The sequence below is a fragment of the Oryctolagus cuniculus genome, chromosome 3 (assembly GCF_964237555.1).
Source record: "Oryctolagus cuniculus chromosome 3, mOryCun1.1, whole genome shotgun sequence".
Taxonomy (NCBI): Eukaryota; Metazoa; Chordata; class Mammalia; order Lagomorpha; family Leporidae; genus Oryctolagus; species Oryctolagus cuniculus.
This window is the reverse complement of record NC_091434.1, coordinates 63,511,285-63,538,632: the sequence shown is the minus strand read 5'-3', so window position 1 is coordinate 63,538,632 and position 27,348 is coordinate 63,511,285. Positions and strand designations below refer to the sequence as shown.

At 45.6% G+C, this 27,348-nt stretch overlaps 1 long non-coding RNA gene across 1 annotated transcript in view; it reads left to right on the top strand.

Moving 5' to 3' along the window:
- LOC127491743 (uncharacterized) overlaps window positions 1-22,338 on the top strand; it is a 48,978-nt gene extending 26,640 nt beyond the window's left edge. Inside the window, exon 5 of the long non-coding RNA XR_011387228.1 lies at window positions 18,757-22,338. This is a non-coding gene — a long non-coding RNA (uncharacterized lncRNA). The remainder of the gene's footprint in view (window positions 1-18,756) is intronic.
- Window positions 22,339-27,348: the final 5,010 nt, after the last annotated feature.

The window sequence follows — 27,348 nt, the reverse complement described above, 5'->3', positions numbered from 1 at the left end:
TTATTGACACATAGTAATTCTACATTACTTATTAAATGGTCAATGTGATGTTTTGATCCATGAATACATTGTATAATTATCAAATCAGGGTAATTAGCATATCTATAACCTTAAACTTTATCAACATGGAGAGTGCATTCAAAACCCTGTCTTGTAGCTATTTTGAAATCTACACTGCATTGTTTTATTTTAAATATTTATTTTATTTATTTTAAAGACAGAGTTACAGAGAGAGGTAGAGACAGAGCGAGCAGTCTTCCATCCACTGGTTCACTCCCCAGATGGCCACCACGGCCGGAGCTGCATTGATCCGAAGCCAGGAACCAGGAGCTTCCTCTGGGTCTCCCACATGGGTGCAGGGGCCCAAGGACTTGGGCCATCTTCTACTGCTTTCCAGGCTACAGCAGAGAGCTGGATCTGAAGAGGAGCAGCCGGGACTAGAACCAGCGCCCATATGGGATGCTGGGGTTTCAGGCTAGGGCTTTAATCCACTCTGCCACAGCGCCGGCCCATTCACTACATTGTTAACCATATTCACCCCACTGTGTAGTTTAACTTCATACCCATTGAACCACCTCTCCTTACCCTCTTCCCCCTTACTCTCCAAGCCCCTGGTGACAACTTTTTATTCTCAAGTGCCATCAGATCAACTTTTTTAGTTTCTATAAGTGAGTGAGATTGTATGGTACCTGTCTTTCTTGAATTGGCCAACAGTCAAGGATAATAAATCTCTGGCTCCTAGGGAACATGTATCGGGATGAGAAGACGACAGAACCTGATATATAAGTGGAAAGAAATGGCAAGGTTTGTGGGCTTATGGTCACAAGCAGGGGGTTCCAGTACATGTAAAACAGAACAAGCACCCAAACCAAGTGGGCCCGCCATACTCAAGTTCAGTGGCTATTAGTGCCACTGCACTCTGTTGTCAGGGACAAGACCACAAGAGCTGAAAAAGTAGATCCAGGAGGTAAAGTTAGCATTTAAAAGTCTCAGGGAGTGATTCTGTGTAGTCTTGGTTGGGCTACCTGCCCACCTGTTAGAGCCAAGTGTGTGAAGTACTATCTATGCTGTACAAAGTGTGCCATGTGTTCCCACTGCTGTGGTTGGAGTGTTCTGAGGGAAAGATAATAACCAGGTAAATATTCTTAAAATCCAGTAATGGCTCCTGTGCATGGCCCTTGCTTCGGGGCACTTGTCATAACTTCACAGCTACCTCTGGGTGTCCCCTAATCCCGAAGGAGCACAGTGCTACAATTAGCCTGAGACATTTTCACCTTGGAACCATTATCTTCATCTGGTCTGTAATCCAGTTATTTCACACCCATACTTATCAGCAAGCAGAAGGAGCTTCAGGCCTCCATCAAACCAGTTACCTCTGTAAAGAATCTGGGGTGCATGGAGATAGGGTTAATGCAGGCAAAGGAGTAGTCAGGCACCGCACAGTGTTGGGTTACTAACAGGGACATTTCTAATTAATCATCCTCACCTCCAGGATGGAGAGAGGGAAGACAGCTGCTAAGTGCACGCCAGCTCGGGCTGCTCACACAGTACCTAGTTCCAGGCAGAAACTGTTACATGAACAGCTGGCACCCAAGATCCTACTCATTGTCAGTGAGCATGCGGCTCAGAGCTAAGTGTTTCTTGTATGAGGGTTCAGAGGGTCATTCCTGAGAACTGCTGTGCCCTTTGTCACTTAGGCTGCGTTCTTGGGATGTGTGGGTCTGTGTAGGAACCTGCAGTTGGGTCTACTGGGTTTGTACCAGAGCTTCAAAAACCTTAGAGAAGAGGCCAACAGTTGAGACTGGCTCCTACACTGACTTCATGAAATACCGCTGGCATCTGCCTGGAGATGAGCCAGAGCCCTCTCTTGTCATCTGGTTAAGGGGCAGTAGAATGGCAGACAGAGGAAATGCAGCCTGCTCAGAGTCGTCAGCTACCCGGAGGTCCAGCTCATGAGCAGAGACCTTTCAGGCCTTGCAACTGGATCTTGAAAGGAGATTTCTGTGCCCGGCTAAAGGCTGAGAAGAGAGGTCAATGAAATTATGTAACCCATGAATGGTCAGAGTCAAAGACCTCTTAGCTCCCTGAGCTGCCTGCCTCTTGGACAGGATGATATTTCTTCTTTTTAGGCTGCACTCTCCTTTCTGGGTCACACTGCATCCTCCTGCAACCTGTGTGGCTCTAGACTGATGAGCCATGTTTGTCAAAGAAATATCAAGCTCCCCTCTTTCCCCTATACTAACATGTGACGGTAACATTTCTTAGTCTGCCACTACCTCAGCTGGAAATAATTTACTGGAATTCCGCCTCTCCAGATCACTAGGCTCTGAGTTCTAGAGGCTGGTTCTGTCTGATTCCATCCCGCTAGAGTCTGTCCCAGTCATTTTTAAAACATTGCAAGTAAGTCATCATATTTGGGCCTCTGCTCAGCCTTTTCAATAATCAGACATCAAATTTTCTTTAGGCACTCAAGTTTGATCATTGTCTTATTCTTTCATACTCCATAACTTTTATTTTCCCTTTCATTAATTCTTAGATATTTAGATTCATTTGTTGATAATTGGGTCATTGATATTTCATCAGTGTTCATAACATTTGCCACTCTTCCCTGGAAAAAAATTTATATATATCTACGGTCTTAATCTGTTTGCACTACTCTAATGAAATGCCATAGACTGGGTAATTCGTAAATAATGGAATTTTATTTCTCACAGTTCTGGAGGCCAGGAAGTCAACAGTCAGGGCACCAGAAGATCCTATGTCCATGAGGACGGCTCTCTGCTTCCCAGGTGGCACCCTGCTGCAGTGTCCTCTGGAGGGAGGGAGCCCTGTGTCCTCTCATGGTAGAAGGCGGAAGGACAAGCAAGCCAAATGCTGCATGAAACCCCTTCTTAAAGGACCTGAATCTCTTTTGTGAGGGATGAGTCCTTGTGGCCTAATCACCTGCTAATTCCATTGCACTGGCCACTAAGTTTCCACACCTGAATTTGGGAGAGTACTCATTCAAACCATAGTGCACCCTGGATGGTGTCAGACTTCAGCACATGGGTTTGGTTAGCCAATAAAGCACGACCAGAAGTGACATTTGTTACTTCTGAGCAGAAGCTGTTGGAGGCATTGTGTGGCTTCCCCATGTCTTCTTTCTCCTTTGTCAGGGAGTCTTCAGTGTCCCGTAGAAGGGCTGCTCTGTTTGGCTCCCGAAAGAAAGATAAAGTGTGGCATTGCTACTGCTTACTTGAGCGAGAAGTAAACTCTTGTTCTCATAAGCTGATTTTCTTTCTTTTTTTTTAAGATTTATTTTTATTTATTTGAAAGAGAGTTACAGAGAGAGGTAGAGACGCAGAGAGAGGTCTTCCATCCACTGTTTCACTCCCCAGATGGCCACAATGGCCGGAGCTGCACCGATCTGAAACCAGGAGCCAGGAGCTTCTTCCGGGTCTCCCAGGTGGATGCAGGGGCCCAAGGACTTGGGCCATCTTCTGCTGCTTTCTCAGGCCATAGCAGAGAGCTGGGTTGGAAGAGGAGCAGCCGGGACTAGAACTGGCGCCCATATAGGATGCCTACGCTTCAGGCCAGGCTTTAAGCTGCTGTGCCACAGCGCTGGCCCCCATAAGCTGCTTTTCTGTAGAAAAACTTAGCCTATCCCGGTTGATAATAGTCCCATAAACTACTCTGGGTAGACCCTGGAATCATTTCATTTCTTTTCAAAACAAAACCTGCAACATCCTTATATTGTGCACCTTAGTGAAGGCTCAGTGTTTCAAACCTTGTCCGTGGAACTGTGATCATTGGTTTCCTTGTAACTCTCGACCATCACCTTAGCTCACATAGAATTCACTTTGTTTCAATCAATAATAACAAAAGCTATCATTTACTTGGAGTTTAAATGCCAGATACTGAGTTCTGACATTACACAATCCTCACACATCATCCCTGCAAGTTATATAAAATTATCATTATTTCACAGATGAGATAACTGGAATTCCAAAAGATCAAATAACTTACTCAACATCATGGGATGGTAGGTGAGTGGCTAACTGGATCCCTGCCCAGGTCTGTTTGAGTCTTTCCACTACACAAAAGTGTAGGAGGAGAAGAGAACAATTCTCTTGCCAAGGGAAGGGATCTTGGATAAATAAACAGTGTGATTCCTCCTTGTCTGGAGGAATTAAGCGTCTGATTTCTCTTTCTGGGCATTGCCACTTGAAATGGGAATTATAGAAAAAGAAAATGTTAACAAGAGATAAATGATTCAAAGAACACTCAGCCAGGCTCTGTGGTTTAATCCTAAATGTAAACATCAATTTTTCTGCCCGAAAACATCTATAAAGGCAAGGCTTGAAGGGTCAGTTGGGATACTATTTACGCGGCTGCTTGTGGTCTTTGGACATCAGCTTTATGCATCTTAGATATTTCATACGTATGCTACGAGGTGGGAGTTGTGGCACAGTGGGGTAAGCTGCTGCTTGATATGCCCACATCCCATAGTGCAGCACTGATTTGAGTCCTGCTTTCTCCACTCTGAGCTAGCTTCCTGCTAATGCAACCTGAGAGGCAGTGGATGATGGCTCAAGTTTCTGGGCCCCTGCCACCTACATTGGGGACCAAGATGTTCCCAGCTCCTGGCTTTGGCCTGGCCTAACCCTTGCTTTTGTGAGTATTTGTGAACCAGCAGATGGAAAATCTGTCTCTCTTTCTGCTTCTAAGTAGATAAATAAACATTTACAAGATAATGTATATGCCTAGTCTTAGAACTTGAAAAAATATTTAGAAAAGTTTTATATTTGTATAACAGATTAAAAATTTTGTGAGGTTCCAACCCCAAATTCCAGATTTAATATTGTGCTTAGAGACCAGTTCTCTTGATGATCCCTCTTTTTGCAGGAAATGACTGAAACTCTAGAACAAATGGCAGTTTGCTCAAACATGTGTGACTGCCTCAGCTCTTTGAACCTCTGTATAGAATTCATATCACTTTGCATTTACTGAATGGCAAAATCTGTCATCACAGGCTAGTGGGGTGGAATGGTGGTAAAGTCCTGGTTCTGATCCCGATTCCAGTTTCCTTCTAATGGGTACTCTGAAGGTAGCAGGTGATGACTCAAGTAATTGTGGAAAATGTGGAAGAGCCAGACTAAATTTCTCTTTTCTGGCTTTGGCCTGGCCTAGCTCCAGTACAGCCATTGAAGGCATCTGGGGAGTGAACCAGCAGCTCGCTCTCTCTTTCTCTCTTTCTTTCTCTCTTCTTCCTTCCTTCCTTCCTTCCTTCCTTCCTTCCTTCCTTCCTTCCTTCCTTCCTTCCTCTCTCTCTCTCTCTCTCTCTCTCTCTCTCTCTCTCTTTCTTTCTTTCTTCTTCTTTCAGACTTATTTATTTATTTGAAAGGCAGAGGCAGGAAGAGAGAAAGAGAGATTAAGATATCTACTGGTTCATTCCCCAAATGCCACAATGGTCAGGGCTGAGCCAGGCCAAAACCAGGACCCATGAGCTTCATCCAGGTCTCCTACGTGGGTGGCAGGGCCCAAGTACTTGAGCCATGTTCCACTGCTTTCCAAGGCACATTAGCTGGATAGGAAATGGAGCAGACAGGAATTGAACAAGTGCCCATATGTGATTCTGGTGCTGCAAGTGATAGCTTTACCTGCTATGCCATAGCACTGACCTTGTCTCTCCCTTTCAGGTAAATAAATAAAATGATCATAATTCTGAAGCCAAATGATGCCACCAGTACTGGGGTATTAAAAATTCAGTGAAAGTAAATATTTAGTGTATTTTACACATGAAAAATTTACTAACTTGTCTAAGATATCAAGTAAAAGCAAGAACTTATATAGACAATAAGCATACATTATATTCTGATATAAATAGTTATCTGTACTAAATATCTCTGCTATTTGTTTCGCATTTTATCCCCACCCCCACTCCCACCCTGCTTTTCCCTTGGAGCTGCTGCCTTTGAAGTCCTGACCCACCAGAACTTCACTCCTTCCCGCCAGGTGGACCTGAGTGGAGCTCTGGGGGTCATGGAATCCACACCACCCCACAGATCTGGCCAGTCACTGCCAGTTGGAGCCTTCTAATTTCTGTCTAGCTGACCAGGAAGGGGCCTACCTGGGGTCTACCCTTCCCATTTCCCAACAGGGAGATATGGCTCCTCCCACCAAGTCCAGGTTAGCTACTGAGTTATGAGGTAGGGGTAGGCAAGCCAAGGATTTACAAAGGCTGAGTGGCAAAGAGGAACTGGCAGGGCTTGTGGTGAGGGTCTTGGTTACTGGGTGGGAGGTAGGAAAAGGTAGGCTGGGAACTGGAGAGACAGCCAAGTTAATTGATAACCAAACAACACTTTATTTTAAGATTTATTTATTTATTTGAAGGCAGAGTTGCAGAGAGGCAGAGGCAGAACAGGAGAGAGAAGTCTTCCATCCGATGGTTCACTCCCCAGATGGCTGCAATGGCTGGAGCTGGGCCAATCCAAAGCCAGGAGCCAAGAGCTTCTTCTGCATCTCCCATGTGGGTTCCAAGGGCCCAAGGGCTTGGGCCATCTTCTACTGCTTTCCCAGGCCACAGCAGAGAGCTGGACTGGAAGTGGAGCAGCTAGGACTTGAACCAGCGTGCATATGGGATGCTGTCACCGTAGGTAGTGGCTTTACCACTATGCCATAGCACCAACCCCCAAATAACATTTTTACAATGGTAAAAATACCAGTATTTCTGATATTAAATAGCACACTGTACCAAACAGGAAACTGAAAACATGTATGGCAAAGAAGATCTTTCACGAGTTTTTAAATATAAAATTTTTATTATTTCACCAAGAAGCAACAAACAATTTAGAGAGAGAGAGAAAGAAAGAGGTGGGGGGAATCCCATCTGTTGGTTCAAAACCCACATGTCTTTTATACCCTAGGCTGGGGCCAAAGATGGGATCCAGGAACTCAATTCAGTTTTCCCCACGTGAGTGGTAGGGACTCTGTTGCTTGAGTCATCACTGCTGCCTCCCAGGGTCTGCATTAGCACAAAGCTGCAGTCAAGAGCCAGAGATGCTCTCGAATCCAGAAGCTATGATATGGGACATGGGCATCTTACCCAGTGTCTTAACCACAAGTCTAAATGCCTGCTCATTATTTTTAAATGCTATGTGTGGAGACAAGTTCTTTAGACCTAATGAAGCCATTGTTTCTATTTTTCTCCCTTTCCAGTCCCTAAGGTAGCTGATTCAGATCAGCCCAGAATGAGATGCATTAATTGTGAAAGAGGAGGGAGGAAGGGGAAGAGGGGAGGTATTTGTGAAGATGTGGTTCCTGGGCTGTAGCCCAGAAGTGAGCCAATCTACCATGACAGTAGTCAGACCCAAGAACCATGTCTTACAGCCTGTGCCAGGCAAAAAGGAAGCACCATTTGGATGGGGAGCTGGGAACTTTTATGATGCCCAAGGATTTCCCAGATGCAGATGTTTTTGCTTCTTGACAGCCCATTCCTGGAGGGGCAGGCAGAGAGATGGACTTGCTGTCATTTGGAATGGCTCTGTCCCTGTGGTGGAATTGGCCCGGCCAAGATTGGGACTGTCATGGCATGGCTCCCTAGTTTGGTTAGCTTCCTGGGAGTTGCAAGTCTCATTTCTGAGTGCATTTCCCTTTCATTATTATGGCTCCCAGAGATCCCGCCTACAGTTTTACCCAGCACAAAGTAAACTGAAGACAGACCACAGAGAGAACCCCAGCAGTATGTTAGGACTCCGAGTCCCTGAAATTGCTGTTTTTCTTCTTAGTACTGTGATTCCCACAAATGCCTGGGACATGAATTAGAAGTGCCCTGTTTACACAGAAACTGCTCACTGAAGCCATCTTGGCCATGAGTAAAGAGAATATAAGGTGTCCCTTTTGTGCAAAAGACAGAGCTACACTGAGCCACACTGCAATCAGCTTTGAATGGTTTTTGTCATGACACAGTCTGTCATACATGACACCAAGATGAAACACCATTCCAGCTGACTCTCTGAATATGTGTGTTTAGGTGCCCATGTAAAGTGTAACCAAAAGCCAGTATGTCTTTATCAGAGCATGTGGATATTGTCGCTCCCCCATTTGCGGAGGAACGACACTGGACCCTGCGCTGTTCTCTTTGCCCGGCCCTTCCGGGTTAGCTGCCGTTCCCTCACTCGCAGAGGAACGACGCTGTCCCGGGTTAGCTGCCGTCCCCCCCCCCCCCCCCCCGCCTCCACGGAGGGGCGGCACCCCCGCCGCTTTCCCCGCTTCTGCCGGCTGGCTCTCTCAGGGGTTGCTCAGATGTTCCTCAGATGTTTCCCGTGCATGTTGTTTCTCTCCTCCTTTATAGTCCTCTTCCACCAATCCATGCTCTGCTACCCACACGCCGAGCACACTGCTCTCCTCCAATCAGGAGCAGGACCAGCTCCTGCAGCTTATCAGTCAAACTGGCGAGGCAGCTGCGTAGAGGTTGTTTGCTGTCGCTCAGCGCCATATTGTGGGAGATCAGATGCATAGAATTAGTCCTAGCAGTTCCAGTAATTTAGTCTAGTCTCAGTTGCTCCCCATAGATATCATTACTGCTCTTGCATTTTGGGTTAGAAAGAAAGTGGAGCTACCAGAAATCTCAGTAAACGAAAGAAGTTTGTCTATAAAGTTTTACAACTGTGGGACAGAATATTGTAAAACCTAGGTTCCATTAAAAAATGGGGAACTAAGTAATGTCACATCACATACTTGAGTAGTTTTGTTGGAGTTAATTAGTAAAGTTTACTTATTACACTTGATCTTAGCCAAAAGGCCAAGAAGTGATAGTAGAGTTTACTTATTACTTGTGACTAGAAGATTCCATTCTAAGAAATGGAGTAATTGGAAAAATAGCGATTGCTACGTCATTTATGCCAAACCCATTGTATTCAGACAATGCAAATAGGATTTCTCACAAGTTTTCAAAATGTAAAGATAATGCATAAATATTGCTAATGTTTTGAGTTTGTGTTGTAATTCTTTAGCTGGCAGCAAAGCTGGCCATTAGTAAGCATCTGTCCATTAGTTCTCTCTTTAGGCAGTGCACTAGATTCATTTAAATGGAGCAGATTCCCATTCAGGTCCTGGAAATATGAAAGCATCTTGACTTTTTTTTTTTTTTTTTTCTATTTGACAGGTAGAGTTATAGACAGTGAGAGAGAGAGACAGAGAGAAAGGTCTTCCTTCCATTGGTTCACTCCCTAAATGGAAATGGCTTCCACGGCCGGCACTGCACCAATCCGAAGCCAGGAGCCAGGTGCTTCCTCCTGGTCTCCCATGCCAGTGCAGGGGTCCAAGCACTTGGGCCATCCTCCACTGCCCTCCCGAGCCACAGCAGAGAGCTGGACTGGAAGATGAGCAGCCGGGACTAGAACCGGCGCCCATATGGGATGCTGGCTCCGCAGGTGGAAGATTAACCAAGCGAGCCACAGCGACAGCCCTAGCACCTTGACTTTTAATTGTAAATTGAGCTCCTCTGGGAATCAAGTGGAGATCCAGAAGTTCTGAAGGAAACCAAATGCTTTGGGAGACAGTTTGGGGTGATCTGAATTAAAGTCTACCCTCTTGAGGGCTGCAGACACCACAAACAAAGCCTCCTCTACTGTGTCAGCTATTGTGTTCAATGCACTGAGTAACTCTTAATGTTTCTAGGGGTTCCTAAATGGCCTAGAAATAAAGCAAACAGAAGAGGCAATATATTTCACTTAACTAACTTAATAGCATTCTCAAAGTTATTTCTTTTCAAATAGCTCAAAAAAAGGACTTGGTCAGAGTTTTGGTGGTGATAGAAATACTTGGACATGAATCCATCCGCCACCCTTTAAGTCCCCAGATCTTCCGTACATTAAGAGTGAAACACCACCCTAGATGCTACAACCTTCATAGGTCTGCATTTCTTCTTATATATATATATATGTGTGTGTGTGTGTGTGTGTGTGTGTGTGTATAAAACAAGAAGAAAGAACAAAGCCTCCTCTCTCCTCTGACAACTGGAGGAAAACTCAGTAGAAACTCGAAACTCTTTTTCAGTGCAAAGCACCTGATGTCATATATTTTGTTTAATAAAGACTGAGTTGGCTATACACTAAGCCAATTTAAGAACGTGAACTGTAACTCATAGTCTTAATTACATGGAGGAAAAGTGAATGGGTTCATTAATGCGGTGAAAAGGAACAGTGACCCTACCTGCCAAGTGGCAAAGTGGAAATAATTAATCTGGTCAATTAAAAAGAAACAGATAATTTAAAATGCAAAGGCTTCCAGGTGGTGCAATGCATTCTGCTCTCTGGAATTGTAAATTCTTACTGTCAATTCTGATTGTCTCGGCAAGGTTTCTTCGTCCTTTCCTTCTTAAAATTGTGTTTTGCCATGGCTCAAATCTCATAAAAAAATTGTTCTGAGCTATAAATCCTGACCTGTTTCTTTTGGTCTTCTGTTCTAAAATATTTATTTATTCTAACGTGTGCTCCAGAAAGGCTCTGGGGAGGGACCAAGTCCCAGTACCGACTCCAGGAGTCTTTGCTCTCTGTGTGGAGGCCTGTTACATCTTACTTGCCCTTCCAAATTGTTTGCCTTCTTCTGGGGTTTTAATAATATTTTTAAGGTGCTGGAGTCTGAGCCACACTGTCTGGCTTATCTAATCCCATTTATGATCCTATAATCTTGAAGCTCGCCACGGCCAGGCTGTCAGCACCAGAGTCTAAATACGCAGGGTAGTGTGTTTGCTTCACGAAACAGGAAATTAGTCAAACAGTTACTTTTCTACAAATGTTTGTAATTCCTCTTGACATTTACAAGCCGGTAGTAGTTCCTAAGATGTAGAACAATCTCAAAACATTCCGCGTCGTCTTTGGAACTGAGAGTGTATACAGTGAAGCGGGTTGAGGTGCCCCTGCAGATCCGGGGATCCCTCGACTCCGTGGGCGCGGAACACGTGCGCACGCGGTCACCCAGCGCGCGGCCGTTCCCCTCTGCGTCGCAGGTTCACGGAAAAGCGAACGTGGGAGCGCTTTCATCCTCCCCAGCTGGGGCAAGCTCAGTCCCAGGACAGACATTAACATCGCTTGCAGTTTAACCACGGCAAAGCTTGAGGAAAGGAGCAACCGGGCTGTTGGAGCTACTCAAAGGAAGGTTTTATGGGGAGAGCCTGGCTGTAAATTTCTGGTTGCTACGGAAGAAAAACCTCACCTGACAAACAAATGCTGCCGGGGCCAAGTGCGGGTTGAAAGGCTCTGTTTCCTAAGTGTTAGACTTGGCAAGTTAGTTACAGGCAGGGCGGAGAAACGCGGCTGTCAGCCCACGGCTCAGACGCGGCGGTGCATATTGTCGGCTCCGCAGGAGGCGCGCTCAGGCCATATGTGCGTCGCCGAGCGAAATGGGATAAACAGCTGCCGCCAGGAATCCAATTCCTGGCAAGGAGGCAAGCCCACGTCCTCCTGTTTCCAAAATAAAAATCACCAGAGGGATTCCCTTTCCTGCAGTTCGAGCCAGTAGTTTTATAAAAGCATAAAACATCGCTATATTGTGGTTTATAATAATCCCTTACATTTGTAAAGCATTTTACAGTTTACAAAGCGCTTTACGTCCATTATCTCATTTGAGCCTCATAACAGCCCTGGAGAGCACAAAGCACAGATATTGTGATTCGCTCTGCACAGATGGAGAAAGGAAGGTTCAGAGAAGGCTGTGGTGAGCCGGCTGCCCCAGGCCGTCTCCTATCGCCCAGGCCAGAGCTGGCCTTGCAGAGACTTCCCGGGGCTCCCCGGGGGAACCTCGGGGGACCCATGGAAGGGATCGGTTTTTGTGCATTTGAGGTGGGAGCATAACTTCACTTCCTTTTCTTTCCTTTGTGCAAGCCTTAGCTTGTTCTGCCAAAAGTACCCCTCCTGCACTCCAGAAAATGACTTGACAAAAACAGAGAAAGATCTCTTATCTTCTGGTTCACTCCTCAAATGGCCCCATCAGCCAGAAATGGGCTGGGCAGAAGCCCAGAACTCAACCGGCGTCTCCCTCTGCGGGTGGCAGGGTCTCAGTCTCTTGAACCATCACCTGCTGCTTCCCAGGGCGCTGCACATTAGCAGCAAACTGGAATTGAGAGTGGGGCTGGGACTGCAGCCTCCCTAAACTCCACTCCCCCACCCCCCACTCCCATAAATGATGCGGGAGTCCCAAGTGGCTTCCTAAGTCTGCCAAGCACCTGCTCCACTCCTGCACGTTTTAAGCTGCAAGAGAGGAAAGCAAGTTGGGAGAGAGCAAGGGAGAAAAGGTCCTCACCGTACTCACTGGAGAACCTGGTCTGCCTCTGATTGCACATTCAGCACGCACTGAAAAGACTGGTCAAAGTCACTTAACTCCTCTGGAGGAAAGACCTAGATGGTGTTCAGCTGTGCTGCCACTTTGCACACCCTTTGCAGAGGTACACGCTTTGGTCCTGAACTGCCGGGCTTGTGGGTAAGCCAAGGTGGGTTTGCAGAAAGCATCTACAGATGTCCCTCTGACAGTAGGAACTGGTGGATACTGATACAGAACTGTGCTTTCCTGTGCCATGAGGAGAGCCTCATAGCTGGGCACTGTGCTGACCCCGTTGTAGGTTGCTTTATTTCTCACATGGGAGCCACTCTCTGGCAGAGCCTTGAAGACTTCTCTAACATGTACCTGTTACCTGCTGAGCTCCCATGGAGTCTTTCACACCATGGGATTTTGTGCCCTTTGATTCTAGCTGCAGAATCTGGCAGTAAATTCTAGTGCTTAAAACATAGACTCTGGTATCAAAATGCCAGTGCTCCGTGTCTATGAAATATGTGAGCCTGAGCAAGTCTAATGGTACTTTCTGGGATGCTCAAGGTGTGTCTTACCTGAAAAGATGGAGCTGTGATTACAGAGGGCAGGTGTTTCAAGCAGTGATTAAATGCCACTTGGGACGTCCATGCCCCTGATCAGCAGGCAGGGGTTTGAGTGCGAGCTCTGCGGCTGACTAGCTTCCTGCTATGCACACACCCTCAGAGGCAGCAGGTGATGGCGCAAGTATTTGGGTCCCTACCACCCACGTGGGAGACCTTTACTGAGTTCTGGGCTCCTGGCTTCAGCTTGTCCCAGCCCTGGCTGTTGTAAGCATTTGGGGGAATAAATCAGCAGATGAAAGAGCCCTCTCTCTCTCATTCTCTCTCTTTCCCTCTGTCACTTTGACATTCAAATTTTAAAAATCCCAACATAATTGAATAATACAATATGTTTCGTTGTTATAAGAATCAAGTGAATTATCTGCAGTGTGCTCAGGGCTGTACCTGGTATGAGGTAAGTGCACTGTGAGGCCTTGTTACATCCAGTAAAGTATCAGCAGCCCAGCTCCAACCAGTCTCTTCCTGCTCCTGCTCCTTGACAATGCTCCTCTTACTGAGAGTGGTGACATGCCTTCTCCCTGGGTCAGCTTTAACTCAGCTTTCCCCAGAGCCTCCAGAAAGAGGCACAAAGCAAGTGGCACTTTGGCTCCTGTAATTTAGTCACCAGTCTTTCCATGCTGCACAGCAACCGGGGTTTGCAGGAATACAACACATTTTGGTGGAGCATGTTTACATTGTTGATGTTGAAGCAAAAATTGCACTGGACGAAACTGAACAGGAAAGGAAGACTTTATTCAAGGCTGTTGCAATAGGGGAGAGAGGCTAGAACTTAGTCTGAATTCAACTTTGCTGAAACAAAGGGTGATAGGATTTTAAAGCACAGAGGTGCGAGGGAGATTGGGAGCCACCTGTGTTAGCTAACTGGCTTTACCCAAGAGAAAATAAACTTCTCATACCTTTTTAGCAGGTGGTGGTTTTACAACTTGGAACAAGATGCCAACCCAAGTTAGGCTCCTATCATCCCACATGGTCTGTTATGAGGCTTGAAGGAGCTGGAGGTGCTACGTACTCTGATGATTTCATTTCAGTGACATGGCTCCAAGTCCCTGAGAAAGATATTTCTGGGTTCTAAAACTGGCATGAGACTTTGAAAAAGATTTACGTATATCGCAAACAGACAGTGAATAAATTTACAGTGAAAAGTTTTTTAAAGTAAAAGCTCTAAAGAAAAGAGGGGTCAGAGCCCAGAGTCAGGAATAGGCTTCTCTGGAGTTTCGGTGTGCTGGTGTCAAATATTAAGGCCAGTTTGATCCCTGGGGCCTTAGACACTGGATGGCAATGTGATGGGCGAGGCCCCTCATGGAACACTCCTTTTGAAGGTGGGCAGAGCACCGCGTCCCTACTCGGCCATGCCAGTTTCTTTTGGCTCCTTGAGTGTCCAGTCTCAGCCCTTTCCCTGCTCAGAGGGCAGCTAGCTCTCACCACTGGACAAGGAGACAGCCTCATTTTGCTTTTCTGTCCTGAGCCTTCTGAGTCCTGGCGCACGCAGTAAGATGATGCCCCTCCCTTGGGCCAGAGATTGACACCTGCCCCTTGAGTGCGTCCAAGACCTTAATATTTTGGAAAGTGCTACCTAACGGGGGGAATGTCAGAACTCCAGGTCATTTGCACTTTGTCCTAAACCTGGAAAAGGGTAGACTTCAAAGATAGAAGCTTCCTCCCAGGAGGAAGACCCTTTGTGGCTTCCCGCTTCTAACCCAGTAACAAGGAGCACATCAGCCCTCCAGGGTACAACCACTGCCTTCAGGAAAGTTTTCTCCCACACAGTACCAGATTCTGTCTGCAGAAGCCAGCTGGGGGGTGGGAGGGCCTCCAACAAGATGGTTAGTGAGAGGGACCTTTTCTGTCCCTCCACTCTCCTCTCCCCCTTGAGGTCACGAGTCCCGTTCTTGTATAGAAAAATGTTTGGCTTCTTTTCTGCTTTTCTCTGGGAGGAAGGCAGTGGGGAAAAGAAAGATTGCTGGAATATTAAAAGCACCGTACTACCTGCAGGCTCCTCGGAGTTTCCTGTGGGCCTTTTGTGGGTGGGGATGGGATGGGTGTCGCTCCCCGTCTTCGTGGGGGAACGACACAGGACCCTGCGCTGTTCTTTTGTCTGCTCGGCCCTCCCCGGGTTTGCTGCTGGTTCTTCCCGGGTTGGCTACTGTCCCTTCCACCTCCATGGAAGGGCGGTTCCCCCTGCCACCTTCCCCACTTCCGCGGGGGAGCGGCACACCGCCGGCCGGCTCTCTCGGGGGCTGCACAGGTGTTCCCTCAGATAGATGTTCCCCTTAGATGTTCCCGGTGCATGTTGTCTCTCTCCTCCTTTATAGTCCTCTTCCACCAATCCCAACTCTGCTACCCACACGCCGAGTACGCTGCTCTCCTCCAATCAGGAGCGGGATCAGCTCCTGCAGGTTACTGGTTGAACTAGAGGCAGCTGTGTAAAAGTTGTTTTTACTCCTCTCCCAGTGCCACATTGTGGGAGAGCAGATGCATAGAATAAGTCTTAATTCCAGTAACTTAGTCTAGTCCGAGTTGCTCCCCACAATGGGGAGGTTGCCAATGCTTTCATGGTCCAGGGCTTGTGGCTGGAGAAATAATTCAAAGCTACAGCTAAGCTGTATCTCATACTTTGAAAAGAACCACTTTCAAACCTTACAGGTTTGACCTGCAGAGGACTAAATAGTAAGAGTCAACAGAGGTTTGTATAAGACAAAAGAGAACGCAGATGTCTGTTGTTGGACACACAGGCCCTTATGAGGGTGAATGTAGCATGCTCCAAATAGCATGAGTTTGTACCACTCTTTGCCCCCAAACTCTCCAGAAGGAAATCAGCTGCTTTGAATGTTGATTCTAAAAGGGCAGTGTGTTCCTAGGGCACCCATAGTAGAGAGACATGCTACTCTGGAGACACATTTGGAGAGACCAAAGACATGTTGGACTGGATGTGCTAGACACAGGCTCCGAGCTGGGAGAGGCTGCAGACTGCAGTGTGAACCATATGGGAAGACACAAACTCAACTCACAGTAGACCAGGGCTAAGCACGTGGAAAGGGTTAACCATGGGGCACCTACATCAGACTTCCTGCAAGTAAGATAAACAGCCTCGCAAAAATGTTCAGCCCAAACCAACTGCCTCATTTTCGAAGCCCAGTGCAAAAATGTAAACATAAGGGCCCTTGCTCATAAATTAAGAATTTCCAAACAGTGGCAGCAGAGGATTAAACGGAGCTCAAGGCCTTTTGGTGTGGGGAGCATTGTGTGACTGCACGGGTGCTCTGTCTCCATGGGTGTTAATCCAGATGTGCAGGGCTTGCCACCCAAGCACTCTGCAGCATCAGCCTCACTTAGCAATCAGAGAAAGGAGCGGGAGAAGAGGGTGAGGACCCCGTGAGGCTCTGTCCCAGCAGGGCTGTCTTCTCTCCCGGGGACCCCCTGGCCCCTTGTTTCCTTTCCTTCAAAGAGACACTTCCCCTTGAGGGAAGAGGGGTCCTATTTTAAGCTGCTTGCCAGATATATGCCTGGTCTGGACTTGCCTTGGATCTGTGGAAAGGTTTCCTTTTCACATGATTTCTTTCCCATCTCTTTCCCTCTTTGCAAACACATAGCTCTTTAAAACATTCTGGGGAAAAAAATTTTTTTGGCAAGTTTTGTGAGCTTTTATTAAGTATACAGTGTAATTCCAAACTGTGATTACATGATGTCTGGCTTTCCCTAACTCAAATTCAATATCCTGGAAGAATGGGAAGCTTTATTTGCTAGCTGCTGCTCGCTGCAGGGGTGGGGGCCTGCTGATTGCTGCGGTTCCCCCTCCTCCCGTCTCGAGCTGCATTCGTGACCTCCACTTTGCTTTTGCAGATGAACTTTTCCATTTGCTTTAACTATGCTTGTTAGGCAAGGGTTATACACGTTTCTGTTTAAAAAAAGGCATTCACAGTTCTACAATTGTAACACTCTTACTTCCATTTTTTTTTTTTTTACATTCTCTTACCAATCTGAATTCTCTTTTTGATTGTTACGTTCATAATGGAGTTATAACTATTTTACTCTGGTGTAGTTGGATTTTAATCCCTGTACGCTCACAAGGGAAGAACACACACATAAACTACAGATGGAGGAAGAATAAAGCAACTGAGATGTCTTGGAATTGCCTGCAAAGAGAGAGCAAAGCAAAGTCACTGAGAGATAGCAAGTCCAATAGAGAAGAACCGAAGTGACTGCAGTGGTTGGCTCGTCCTGGAAACAGAGGCTCAGAAGTGAAGGGGTTAAATGATCCAGCTAAAGTAACACAGCCACTAGGAACAAATAGGATTGAACAGGTTGTGAGCGACTTTTTCATAATAGCTGAATAAACCTGTTTCCACATTAGTAACTTTCTGTGGGACATAAACTTTTTTTTTTTTGTTTATTCATTTGAAAGGCAGAGTTACACAAAGAGAGGAAGAGAGAAGAGAGAGAGAGAGAGAGGTCTTCATCCTGTGTTTTACTCCCCTGATAGCTATATATGATAGGGCTGGGCCAGGCTGAAATTAGGACCCAGGCACGCACTTCTGAGTCTCCCACATGGATGGCAGAGGCCCAAGCAGTTGGGCCATCTTCTGCTACTTTCCCCAGACACATTAGGAGGGAGCTAGATCAGAAGTGGAGTAGCCAGAGCTCAAACCGGCACCAGTAGGGATGCTGGCACCGCAGCTTAACCCACTATGCCACAGTGCTGGCCCCAGGGCATAAGTTCTTTACATGTCTGTTCTTGGTTTGTGGAGCCAGGGAGTTGGAACAGCTGCTCTTAATGATCCTCCAAGGGTAGGAATTTGTCACAGCTGTTAAGATGCTGCCTGGGGGGCTGACGCTGTGTCATAGTAGGTAAAGCCTCTTCCTGCAGTGCCAGCATCCCATATGGGCCTTGGTTCGAGTCCCAGCTGTTCCTCTTCCAGTCTAGCTCTCTGCTTATGGCCTGGGAAAGCAGTGAAAGATGGCCCAAATTCTTGGGGCCTGTACCCGTGTGGAAGACCCGGAAGAAGCTCCTGGCTCCTTGTTTTGAATCAGCCTAGTTCCAACCGTTGTGGCCATCTGGGGAGTGAATCAGCAGATGGAAGACCTCTTTCTCTAACTGCCTCTGCCTCTGTAACTCTGCCTTTCAAATACATAAATAAATCTTTAAAAAAAAATAAGATGCTGCTTGGGACTTCCACATCCCATACCAGGGAGCGTGAGTTCTGACTCCTCTGCTTCTGATCCCACTTCTTAAGTACACTCTTAGAGGCTGCAGATGATGATGACTCAAGTAGTAGGTTGAGTTCCAGGCTCCTGGCTTCAGCCTGGCCTGACATTTGCTGTTGCCGGCATTTGGGGAGTGAACCAGTTGGGACGTGTCTGTTTCTGCCTTTCAAATACAACGGGAGAAAAATCTAAAAAGATTCTTACAACTCTAAAACTTTGAATTCAACTCAAAACGAACACAATGGTACCCTTGCGTGCTGAGCCCAGAGTACTACATACACAATGAGTAGTGTGGTAGCGATCAGAACCCTCTTTCAGTTAAGAGATTTTGTGCAGTGGCTAAGCAGATCCTTAAAAAAGCTGAAGACGGAGCTATGACAACTCATCCGCTGCTGGACCGATCCACGGGTGAGCGGTTTCATTTGTGTATTCCTAGCTCCGAGAAAAGGGAGGCGTGCTGAGCAAACCCACGGAGGGGTGGTCCTGTTTGCAGGAGCCCCTCTTCAGCCTTTAGAGGAACTTTCAAGCAGAGTGAGGCCCCCTCTGCTGGTCAGAACTTGTAGGTTTGTGGGAAATGGGGGGAAGAAAATTCAGATCAGCATAGATTAAAATGATAAGGAACAAAATATCAACTCTAATGTCTCAGCTTTCCAGGTGAGGAAACAGACGACCGGCAAGTTCAAAACAGTTTTACCATAAGTTTGTCGGCAAGGTTCTCCGGAGGAAATTTCCACCTCTGTATTCAGACGTGAAGTTGAATGCCCTTGACAAATGTGCACTGGATCCATAGCGGCTCCTTCTACTCCGTGAGGAGCAGGTTGTTGCCCTCTCCCTCACGTATTCTACCTGTGTTCTACGTCTGTGTTCTACCTGTCTGCACCTAAACCAAGGTTTTCTACACTCCAGTCATTCGAGTATCACCAATGCGCTTCTTGACATAACCAGGTACCCTGTGTAGTTTTATGCAGTAATTTTCGTTCAATAAGTCCACTTTGTATTTAAGTCTCAAAGTAGTCAATAGACTCCATGAAATTTCAGGTTTGGTATGTTAGGTGTACATACGTGTGTGTGTGTGTGTGTGTGTGTCCAAACGCAATTCAACACCTGGCACTTGGCTGTTAGGAAGCGTTCATCTGTGGGCCAACTAAATTCCTCTCGGCTAACGATCTCAGGCAGGTAGCACACTTCAGAAAACATGAAGGTCACGCACCTCAAGTTTAAGTCCTGGGAATGCAGTCATCATAATTCCATCGTTGTTTGAAAGACAAGCTGCTTGCTGCACTTCTTCCCCTTGTCTTCCCCTTTCGCCTTCTCCCCCTTCTTGAGGTCTCCTCTCATCCCCTTTCCATTCTTTCACAGCCATGTGGCTTCGTGGTCATAATTCCTTTCCCCAGTGTGGTGAGGGAAGCTTTCCCCTTGGCTTGCCCGCTGGGGTCCTTGCCTCATTTGAGACGGAACTCCTGGAAACCACATTAAAACAAAGTGGCATGTGACAGAACGAATAAAAAGACCTTTGTATTCTTGTCTTTTTCTAGAAATTGGGGCTTGAGGAATATTGAGAAGCAATGTTATTTCTATTTCATCCTCATAGTCAGCCTTTTTGAGGAAATGGCACATAAACACAGAAGGTCCAATTTCTGAAAGTGTGTTGAATAAATTATTCCTCAAGGAGTATAATGGAGGCTCTGTTTTTGTTCAGGCGCTATGGACATGGCAAAATCTGCAGGGGAGAATGGAGATGAGAAAAAGACCAGTCTGCATGGAATCTTTTCCCTTATTAAACATTCCTGTGGAACTCACTCAAGCTTAGTTTCTTCAGCAATCATGGTGACCACTGTGCATTTACTGGTGGATCACCACACTCAGTTCCCAGTTAGTTATAACTCAACACCAAGTGGATTATCTATAGTGAAGCTGCTCTGAAAAAGAGGAGTTTGGGAATCTTTTGTCATTATAATGTTTTCTTTGCTTTAACTTCTCATCCCTGTTGACCCTGAATGAGAAAGGAATAGAGAGCCTTTGATACCACACGTTTAGCAACTTTAAACCTAAAGAGCTCAGGAAGCTTTGCTTGAAATGCAATCTAGTTCTAAGAAGTGCAACACGTGGAGTCATACGCAAAGCTCTTCTCCCAAAGGAGTTTCAGTGACTCAGTTTTCATTTTGCTAGCATTTGCATAATAGCTTCAGAATCATATGGAAAAGTTTTACAGAATTGCCTGTAAGAAGCCAAACACGGACGAAAACTAAAGCTGCAGCAATGGAGTAATTCTCCATGCCTTCTTACTCAGGAGAAAATTAAGCAGAGTCAGTCCTAAAAGCAGTTCATCCTAAAAAGACCAATATAGGATCGGACCCATGGGGAGGAATGGGTGCTCTGTGTTTACCATGACTCCCTAAAGACGTTCTTTCCGATGGGAAGCAGATGGAAACCCCATGCAGAGGCAGATGCCCGCTGTGACTGTCACAGGGCTGCACCGTGCCTTGGAAATGACATCAGTCAAGATATCTGTGACTGGAGTCTCACATTTCACAGACAGATTTTGCTTTATTTTATTTTATTTTTTTTGTAGGACCGAAGATGGCAAGAGGAGCCAGTAAATTCTGTCTCAGGTCCTCAGCTAGTGGGAGTTTAAAGTGATTCTATGAGTAAATCAACTGTCCCAACCCCCTAATGTAATACGGACCATCCCGTTTGAATTTGAATTTCTTGTGTCCCTGTTTTAGAAAACTGATGTACTCCAACACTCAGAATGAGCTGGGCCTAGCAAGTGGGATGCAGTGCTGATGGGGATTATCAGGAAGAACTAAAGTATTTATTTTTTATGAAGCTTCTCCTATAACCAGGTTTATAACTGGAAAGGGCCAAAGCTGAAATTGTGCAGCCACATAGATTAGCATTTCTCACTGGAGAGGAGATTAGCTCACCACACTTTAACACTTAGGTTTACTATACATGAATAAATGTTGCTGCTGTTCTCATTTTCACTTTCCTCCTTCTGCTGTTATTGAGATTCTACTGAAACAACCTTATATGAATGTGAAGGAAATTCTGAAATTGAGGAATCTGTTTTCTGTAAGAATTGGTGTTTATCTTGTGCCTCTGCCAAGAAACAGTGAGCAAGCTTTAGGCTTAAGGCTAGTTCAGGGCCATTTAATCCTCTATTTAATTCTACGTAAGTGAATGCTCTCCCAAGAAAATGAAGGCGTATCCAAATGAATCTCTTGCAAGGCTGTTGTCTCGTGAATCGCTGTGGTAATTCCAAAAGACTGGATGACTGGTTAATACTAATTAAGTCACAGTTTCCAGTAATGTCTTTACAAAGGTCAATTAATTTTGTCCTACTTACCTGAACCTCAGGAGTGATGCTTGGGTCTCAAGGAAGACTGGATACCAAGATGTTAGGGAATATGCAGGAAGATTCATCCCCTCCTGGATAACACTCAGAATGTTTGGCCTGTGCACAAGTATGCTGCTTTAGAAAAAAAATAACAAGACTATTCAATGACACTTGTTAAGGATTTCAAGGCATCATTTAATTAAGGGATTGGGGGTGTGGGTAAAACTATCTTCATATGTAGAATGACCACGGCAATGAGAATTTTCAGTAGGGGAGAGAGACTAGGCCGAACTCCAAATATAGCATGGACAAGTGGGAACTTACAACCAAGGAGTAGGATGTAGGCCAGTGGATAGAAAATTACTAAGAGGAAAAGTAGGGGTAAGGGGAATTATGGCTAGACAGACTTATAAGGCAGACAAGGTGATCATAACAGCACCTGGGAGACGATGCAGTCTTGAGAGGCTTGAGAACCTGGGTACATAGCGAGGGTCACAAGACAGGGAGGAAATTGCTACACCAACTTGTCTCGATTCATGTTCAAACTGGACGCTACAGAGACAGACATGAAAGTCTAAAAGTTGAAGCTGAGTTAAAAACTTCAGAGTGGAGCCGGCGCTGGGCGCAGTCGGTTAATCCTCCGCCTGTGGTGCTGCCATCCCATATGGGTGGCATTGCAGAAAGCAGCTTAGTCTGCTGTGCCACAGCTCCAACCCCAAGGGGCATGAAATTTTTAAAAGCTCCCTGGGTGCTATTAATATGCAGCCAAACATTTTGAGAGCCAGTAGTTTAGACCAAACATTTGCCGGTGGGGTCAGAGTAGGAGTTAGGAATGTATATTAGATGATAAACCACCACAGCATTGAGTATTGTTATATTTTCAGTATAGATTTTTAAAAAAGATTTATTTTTATTTATTTGAAAGACAGAGTTACAGAGAGAGGTAGAGACACAGAGAGAGGTCTTCTGTCCGCTGGTTCACTCCCCAGTTGGCTGCAACAGCTGGAGCTGCACCGATCCGAACACAGGAGCCAGGAGCTTCTTCTGGGTCTCCCACGTGGGTGCAGGGGCCCAAGGACTTGGACCATCGTCTGCTGCCTTCCCAGGCCATAGCAGAGAGCTGGATCGGAAGAGGAGCAGCCGGGACTAGAACCAGTGTCCATATGGGGTGCTGGCGCTTCAGGCCAGGGCTTTAACCCGCTGCTCCACAGGGCCGGCCCTTCAGTGTAGATTTTAAAAAGTCATATGTACATATATAAATGCATGCAAGGGATTGGAGTCTGATTTGGAGGAATCCTCATTTATAGGGAGACCAGGTGAACACGGTCCATATTAGGAGAACATGTTGGGTTCATCCAAAGCCAACCAAAACCATTTGTTAGAATGGTTGTGATTATGCACATAAAGAGTTACATTTTCCTTTAGCAAGGCATAATTAGCATAATTAGTAGTGATGACAGTGAGAGTTCAGGACATGCCACTCCAAAATATGCTGCTTTCGCATATTGATTATTTTGAGCTAAATGCATTTGAAAAACAGCAGGTGCAAGAAAGGCACTCCGACCTCCCCTTTTCTTCCTGAGAGAAGGCAGGGAGACTCCCACATAAAAGATGCCCTCCCTGCACCAGGAGAAAAGAAACATTTTTGTCACTGGAGATGGGGTGTTGAGACTGAGAGAAGTTTATAGAGACGCACCTTAGTAAGCCAACTGTTCTTCCCAGTTATTTTTCCACAGCTGCCACTCTGCATCCATGCCTAAAGCACTCAGGCTACTTCCTCTGATTGCTCATTTTCTTGCGAGGGACTCTTAGGTATATGTAAATATAACTTATGTGCTGTTCTGTTCATCTTACATCAGAGACCCTAAGAGCGTGGAGGGAAAACCTTCCTTCCCTCCAATGATGTTTGAATATACTCTTACATTCTGGAAACACTCTTGAAGGAGTTCCTGCTATCAGACTTCACAGCTTCTGGTTACTTCAGTGTGTTTTCAGATCTCTTCTGTGAAAGCCAAAGATTTCTTAAGAATTTTTGAATATGTGTTTTTTACAAAAAATGTAAAAGGGATGGATGTTTAGTTTAGTGATTAAGATGCCAGTTAAGTTACCCTTGTCCCATGTTAGAGTATCTGGACTTGATAATTAGCTCCAGTTCCTGACTCCAACCTCCTGCTAATGTGGACCTTAGAGGGAGCAGTGATGGCTCAAATAACTGGGCCCCGGCCACCTGCAGGGGAGATCTGGACTGGGTTTCCAGTTCGCGGCTTTAGCCTGGCTCAGTCCACAATATTGTGGACATTTGGGAAGTGAACCAGCAGACAGGAGCATGCTCTGTCTCTCTCTCTGCCTCTCAAATAAATTAAAATATATATATATATATATTTTAGGTGTAGGTGTTTGGCCTAGGGGTTAAGATGCTAGTTAAGACACTCTTATCCCATATTGGAATATTACTGAAGACTCCAGAAAGCAGCAGTTGATGGCTTAAGTGTTGGATCCTTGCCACCCACGTGGGACACCTGGACTGAGTTCCCTGCTCCCAGCTCCCACCGGCATGGCCCCGACTGTTGTGGACATTTGGGAAGTGGACCAGCAGATGGGAGCTGTCTCTCTGCCTTTCAAATAAATACATAAAATTTTTTTTTAAATTTAAAGAGATTTCACTTGTTTAAAAATGTTATATGATTTGGGCCAGCGCTGTGGCTCAGCAGGTTAACGCCCTGGCCTGAAGTGCTGGCATCCCATATGGACCAGCCTGCTCCACTTCCAATCCAGCTCTCTGCTATGGCCTGGGAAGCAGTAGAGGATGGCCCAAGTCCTTGGGCTCTGCACCCGCATGGGAGACCAGAAAGAAGCTCCTGGCTCCTGGCTTCGGATCAGCGCAGCTCCGGACATCGCTGCCAATTGGGGAGTGAACCAGTGGATGGAAGACCTCTCTCTCTCTCTCTGCCTCTCCTCTCTCTGTGTAACTCTGATTTTCAAATAAATAAATAAATCTCTTAAAAATGTTATGTGATTAAACTACAATACTCCAGCCTAAATACCTTTCCGATTCTTCCATTTATCACATTCATTTTCCACAATTTCTTTAGAATGGCATCATTGTAGCTTCATTCTCAGGCTGCATCCTACCACTCTCCACCCTGCCTGGAAGCCTCCGTGCGCAGTCACTGTCTTATTTTTAAGCACAGTGCTTTAAAAAAAAGATTTATTTTTATGTATTTGAAAGACAGAGTTACAGAAAGAGGTAGAGACACAGAGAGAGGTCCTCCATCCACTGGCCCACTCCCCCGGTGGCCACAACGGCTGGAGCTGTGCCAATCTGAAGCCAGGAGCTTCCTCCAGGTCTCCCACGTGTGTGCAGGGGCCCAAGGACTCAGGCGATCTTCCACTGCTTTCCAAGGCCATAGCAGAGAGCTGGATAGGAAGAGGAGCAGCCAGGACTTGAACCAGTGCCCACATGGGATGCTGGCACCTCAGGTCAGGGCTTTAACCCGCTGCACCACAGCGCCGGCCCCAAGCACAGCGCTTTTTAAGCCCCGCTACACGTTGACACAACCTGGAGAGACTTCTGAAAAATGGCCCTCCACCCACTCCCATCTCCACAAATCAAAACAGAATCTTTAGGGGTAAGGACCCAGGCATTTCCAGTTTCCTGAGTTTCCCAGCTGATTCTGATACAGAGGAAGGACCAAGAATTATTAGTACAAAGGGGAAAATGAAGGTAGATAAAAGGAACGTGATTTGTTCTCTTGTTCTTGACTTGTTTAAATGAGTAACCAATCTCCTACAAGAGGGTACGATTTAAGAGTTCAGCTCAAAGGGATTTTGCAAGCCTCAGAAGTCTCTGGTAACACTCAATAAATACTTGTGGAATCAACTGGCTTTCGGTTGTGGTTTTTGAATAAGTGTCTCACAGCCCTTCGCACTTGAGGTGCAGAGCAGCTTTCTGACAGCTGCTTTTATGCATTTGGCGGTTTGAAACTGTAATGGGGAGAAGAAAATCACTAATTTGAAGAACTATCATAAAAAGTAACTTTCTAAAAGAGGTGATTAAACAACAAGTGGGTCAATACTTTTTCTGCCCATCCCAGATTGTCTTGTAGCTAACCTTGTGTGCCCAGGGCAAACAATATGTAGGGGTCCCCACCCAAGACCCTCTGGCATACTTTTGGAAACTATAATGTAATTCAGGTTAGCCCAGGAATGTGCTTACAAGTGTCCGTGGGAATTAAAAATGGAATTAGAAGTTCATCGCATTGCAAAAAAAATTGAAATACATGCAGTTTTTTTCATAAGATACATTTCCATGAATTTCTTGAGGACCTTTTATATGCATGGCTTTCAAATTTTTTTCACCAAAACAAACACCTTTTAATGCCATTTTCCATGAACTTTTTGAAGTCCATTTGTATTCTGGAAAAGCTTGCCAATCCACCAATTAGCAACACTGAGAATGAAGAAAGTCATAGCTCTGGGAAGAGATACTTAGCAGTGATGGAATACTTTGAAAAAATAAAACCTAAAGGAGGAATGTGTTGGAGTGGAAAGAACATAGGAACTGAGCCAGAAGCCGAGGATTCTAATCCCAGCTTTGCCAGTATTTGGCTCTGTGGTTTTAGGCAAGTCATACAAGTGTCAATCTCATATTAGTCTCTGCCTCAGGCATAGCAGTCAAGAGATGAACTAGGCCAAGTTCTCGTTCAGGCTCTACTTGCAGATATATTTCAGATGCTTATCTTAATAATTCATAATTTTAAAAATATGTTTACAAATCTGCAAATGTAAAGGATTCATTTATGGTTTTTCATCTTCTATTTCACAGGTTAATTCCAGAATAATTTCAATGATTTTTCTATAAATTATATGAACATTGTCAGGAAAACAGTCTCCTTAGATTCTGAAACTTCTTTCAGCGTCTTGGTCAGAGACTGTAAAACTGTCCTCTGTTCTTGGTCCTTTTAGCGAAAGTTATTGGTAATGAGCCAGCACAAGAGCAAAAACACTGTATTCATTACAGAACGAGTTTTGTTCTTTCTAGTAAACATACAGAATAACGGACTCCCAGCATACGTGAGTATGTGGCACGGCCATGTAATGGAATAGTTTTCAGTAGGGCAGTTCTGAAAGTTTTCTTGTGTATTTTTTTTTTTTCTTTTTTATTTTCTTTTTATTTTTTTGACAGGCAGAGTGGACAGTGAGAGAGAGAGAGACAGAGAGAAAGGTTTTCCTTTGCCGTTGGTTCACCCTCCAATGGCCGCCGCGGCCAGCGCGCTGTGGCTGGCGCACCGTGCTGATCCGAAGGCAAGAACCAGGTACTTCTCCTGGTCTCCCATGTGGGTGCAGGGCCCAAGCACTTGGGCCATCCTCCACTGCACTCCTGGGCCATAGCAGAGAGCTGGCCTGGAAGAGGGGCAACCGGGACAGAATCCGGCACCCCGACCGGGATTAGAACCCGGTGTGCCGGCGCCGCAAGGTGGAGGGTTAGCCTAGTGAGCTGTGGTGCCGGCCAATTTTCTTGTGTTTTACAATGCAAGGATGTGACCTTCTCTTGCAGTAGTACTTCTTGTCTTAAAAATGGGATAGATATCTTTTATTTCCCAAAATACATACATCTCTTTTTCGCATACAAAGTCCATAAACTATAGAATACGATTTTGGTACATTTGAAATAATTGGAACTAAATGGTTGAGTTTTCACAGGACAGACGCTGACCAGAAAAACTAATCAGCCATTAATTTAACCCTTGAGTCTTAACAAAATCTTAGGAATTTATGGACATACTATTTATGGTTGCCATGAGTGCTGGTGAAACTTTTAGCTATGTGTCCTTGATCTTAAGCATTTTCTTTTTCAAATAAAATAATTCAAAACACAATAACAATAGCAATAAATGC